At 33.8% G+C, this 5000-nt stretch overlaps 1 protein-coding gene across 1 annotated transcript in view; it reads left to right on the forward strand.

Moving 5' to 3' along the window:
* Positions 1-4797: 4797 nt before the first annotated feature.
* dapk1 (death-associated protein kinase 1) overlaps positions 4798-5000 on the forward strand; it is an 89967-nt gene continuing 89764 nt past the window's right edge. Inside the window, exon 1 of the mRNA XM_087812706.1 lies at positions 4798-5000. This exon is cut by the window's right edge and continues 11 nt beyond it. The gene's annotated coding sequence lies outside the window, so the exon portion shown is untranslated.

Here is a 5000-nt window from a genome sequence, read left to right on the forward strand (position 1 = left end):
TTTTTTGTTTTAAATCACAAAACTTTATTTCGCTTTTATTTGTATAATAATGGAGCCACGATTGACCCGCGATATAATGAACTAGCCTTGATAATATCTATTTATTTTATATTTTCCATCTTTTTTAATAACAGTGCTATTTTAAAACGTGTGACTTTATTGATTATTGATGAATGTTTGCTAATAGCTCTGATGCTAACAGCTAGCATGCTATGTTTGCTAATAGCTCTGATGCTAACAGCTAGCATGCTATGTTTGCTAATAGCTCTGATGCTAACAGCTAGCATGCTAATACTCTAGCATATACTCGTCAGACAGAAAGTTTGTTTTGTTATTTTCATTTAGTTATTGTTTATTATTAGTTATATTTAAGTTTATTTGACAATCTAATAAAAAGGCAACATTTTCATAATTTATTGATAATGTTTGTTTGTGTCAATAATGCATCTAAACGTCTAAAGCGTCTTTAAGGAGCAGATTTTAACTTTATCTTCGTTGAATCACATAAATAAACAGACTTTGTTCTCATTTAAACTTCAAATATGATCTTGTTCACAACAGTTTCGTAGACGAGGAGAGTTTTATTCTGTTTTATTCTGTTTTATTCTGTTTTAACTGGTTTAACTTTTAATGTTTTATTGACAGATCGCAGGAATAACGTTTAATGAACGACTTCAAAGATGATCACATTTTGAGTAAACTCAAGAGTTACTGTTACTGGGAAAATCCTTCATATTTTTCAAAATAAAACACATTTCAGAGACTAATAATTAATTGAAAATAGATTAAAAAAAAGTGTTTTTGTTTTTTTTCTGTATGTGAGGCCCCGTAACGAGTGACTCCCGATGATCATAATTAACATTAATTCACTTTATTGAAATATTATCATTAAGATTCTGTTAAGTTTTCAATTTGTACTTCTATGTCTCGTTGTTGTTTACGTCTCCGTCTGTCTGTGAACTGTGCCGCTTGTTAGGCTCGGTTGCTATGACGACGCGTCTTAGCTCAGTATATCCACGGAAGTAATACTAACTTCTGATCTAGTCAAACACTAGTGATCCAGTGAAGTAATACTAACTTATGATCTAGTCAAACACTAGTGATCCAGTGAAGTAATACTAACTTATGATCTAGTCAAACACTAGTGATCCAGTGAAGTAATACTAACTTATGATCTAGTCAAACACTAGTGATCCACGGAAGTAATACTAACTTATGATCTAGTCAAACACTGGTGATCCAGTGAAGTAATACTAACTTATGATCTAGTCAAACACTAGTGATCCAGTGAAGTAATACTAACTTATGATCTAGTCAAATACTAGTGATCCAGTGAAGTAATACTAACTTATGATCTAGTCAAACACTAGTGATGCAGTGAAGTAATACTAACATATGATCTAGTCAAACACTAGTGATCCAGTGAAGTAATACTAACTTATGATCTAGTCAAACACTAGTGATCCACGGAAGTAATACTAACTTATGATCTAGTCAAACACTAGTGATCCAGTGAAGTAATACTAACTTCTGATCTAGTCAAACACTAGTGATCCAGTGAAGTAATACTAACTTATGATCTAGTCAAACACTAGTGATCCAGTGAAGTAATACTAACTTATGATCTAGTCAAACACTAGTGATCCAGTGAAGTAATACTAACTTATGATCTAGTCAAACACTAGTGATCCACGGAAGTAATACTAACTTATGATCTAGTCAAACACTGGTGATCCAGTGAAGTAATACTAACTTATGATCTAGTCAAACACTAGTGATCCAGTGAAGTAATACTAACTTATGATCTAGTCAAATACTAGTGATCCAGTGAAGTAATACTAACTTATGATCTAGTCAAACACTAGTGATGCAGTGAAGTAATACTAACATATGATCTAGTCAAACACTAGTGATCCAGTGAAGTAATACTAACTTATGATCTAGTCAAACACTAGTGATCCACGGAAGTAATACTAACTTATGATCTAGTCAAACACTAGTGATCCAGTGAAGTAATACTAACTTCTGATCTAGTCAAACACTAGTGATCCAGTGAAGTAATACTAACTTATGATCTAGTCAAACACTAGTGATCCAGTGAAGTAATACTAACTTCTGATCTAGTCAAACACTAGTGATCCAGTGAAGTAATACTAACTTATGATCTAGTCAAACACTAGTGATCCAGTGAAGTAATACTAACTTATGATCTAGTCAAACACTAGTGATCCAGTGAAGTAATACTAACTTATGATCTAGTCAAACACTAGTGATCCAGTGAAGTAATACTAACTTATGATCTAGTCAAACACTAGTGATCCAGTGAAGTAATACTAACTTATGATCTAGTCAAACACTAGTGATCCAGTGAAGTAATACTAACTTATGATCTAGTCAAACACTAGTGATCCAGTGAAGTAATACTAACTTATCATCTAGTCAAACACTAGTGATCCAGTGAAGTAATACTAACTTATGATCTAGTCAAACACTAGTGATCCAGTGAAGTAATACTAACTTATGATCTAGTCAAACACTAGTGATCCAGTGAAGTAATACTAACTTCTGATCTAGTCAAACACTAGTGATCCAGTGAAGTAATACTAACTTATGATCTAGTCAAACACTAGTGATCCAGTGAAGTAATACTAACTTATGATCTAGTCAAACACTAGTGATCCAGTGAAGTAATACTAACTTATGATCTAGTCAAACACTAGTGATCCAGTGAAGTAATACTAACTTATGATCTAGTCAAACACTAGTGATCCAGTGAAGTAATACTAACTTGTGATCTAGTCAAACACTAGTGATCCAGTGAAGTAATACTAACTTATGATCTAGTCAAACACTAGTGATCCAGTGAAGTAATACTAACTTATGATCTAGTCAAACACTAGTGATCCAGTGAAGTAATACTAACTTATGATCTAGTCAAACACTAGTGATCCAGTGAAGTAATACTAACTTGTGATCTAGTCAAACACTAGTGATCCAGTGAAGTAATACTAACTTATGATCTAGTCAAACACTAGTGATCCAGTGAAGTAATACTAACTTATGATCTAGTCAAACACTAGTGATCCAGTCAGTCAGATTTTTCTACCATCATGTCGACACCGAAGCGTTGAAATAAACGAAAGATAAATATCTCATAGTTTCTTTCTCTAAATCCCCGGACCTTCACTACAGTACTCACTCCTGCGCTCGACTACATTTTTAGGTGAAAGAAAAATAATATCGCATTAATATTGAATATCGCACATATTTCCACTATCATTCAGCACTAATTCTGATTCATCGTTGTGTTGCTGAAATCTGTCGCTTAGTTCGCCTATTTGCCCGGCCGTCATCCCTGTTGTCGGCAACAAAACCAAAATAACAATAATACTAGTGATTCTAAACTAACACACGAACATAAGATGACGTGAGTGAAAGTGACTGAACTGTTACCGTAGCAACAACAATGTTCAGTCTAACATGATGGACCCGACGATCTTCAGCCTCCACTGGACCAGAACAATGCAAATCACCGTAATGAGCCCCAGAAAGAGTAAAGGTCAGTCGGGCCTTCTGCTTCCATTTGTGAGGTTGGATTTTCTCTTTTTTTAAAGGGGTCTCCTCCCAGTGCATGCTGGGAGCGGCGTCTTGATGAGCGGATAAGAAGACAGTGACGGACGATGGTCGTCAATCTCTGATGTCATCAGTGAGTCACACAAAGAGATCGTCGTCTCAACGTATTAAATATGGAAGTTTATCAATATTTAATGATTGAATCGATCATTTTGAACATTAACACTTTTTCCACGTTGACATTTTGACGTCTTTGTAAACATTTAATTCAATTTCTTCTTATTAAATAACTGAATTGAATAGTTTATGTATCGAAACGTTTTATTTGTTGTTATTTAATAATTGAAGTAAATGTAATATTTTTAACATTATATATATATATATATATATATATATATATATATATACAGTACATATATATATATATATATATATATATATGTACTGTATATATACTATATATTAGTATATTGAGAAATTTAATTGGTTTGTTCTTTAAACAACTGAATTGAAAAACATGAATATTTTCAATATAAATGTTAAACAGTTTTTTACACATAGATTCTCATATTTTAATTAAAATAGTTAAAAAAACGAATGTTTTAATTCAGTATTTTTTAATTGTTATTCTTCTAAATTCAATATTTAAATTATTACGTCATAAAACGTCTATTTTTTTATTTTAGGAAATAATTTTTGAAATAAATAAATACACTTTCTTTTAAAATATATAGTTTTATCAAATCACTGTGTATTTGTTTCAGTGAATAAAATCTACAGGTGAGTTTTTAGCTTTGTGTTGTTATATGAAGTGAGTGTGTATCAGTGTGTATTTTCGTTTGGTAAAGTGCAGGTGTGTGTTTTTTTTTTTTTATGAAGAGCTTTTGTTGAGAGTAAAAACAGTTTTTAAATGTTGTGTATTTTCTATCACCTGGTTGTGTGTGTCAGAGGTCGAGTGTGTACTCGTGTAGGCGGTTGTTGTTGTTGGGCGTGAATCTAATTGTGAAGGAAATAACAAAATAAAATACACAAGTGCGTCTCTGCTGCCCCCTGGCGTCCAGAGACGGTCTCAGAGGTGCGGTGCTGCCTTTAAGGACACTGTAAATAACTCTGATTGGCTCGAAATAAAAAATATATATAACGAAGGTATTTATTAAAGTCATCGAATACACGGTTTGGTGATCGATATTGTTGACTATCGATGACAATAATCGAACGCAGTCGCCACTAGTGACGAGTTGTTGGTTCCTCGTTAAAATAGCCACCGCCGAGACTCTTATCTCCCACCGTCCCTGAACGCAGCGGCCGCTCCAGACTGCCTCACATTGTTAACGTGGATTTTGTGCAGTTTTGTCTTCCGTGAGCCGGACCTGGACCTGGACCTGGACCCCAGGGAGACCCGCTGGAAGCCCCTCGTCTGCGGGACC

Source organism: Callionymus lyra, chromosome 1, assembly GCF_982586985.1.
Source record: "Callionymus lyra chromosome 1, fCalLyr1.hap1.1, whole genome shotgun sequence".
NCBI lineage: Eukaryota > Metazoa > Chordata > Actinopteri > Syngnathiformes > Callionymidae > Callionymus > Callionymus lyra.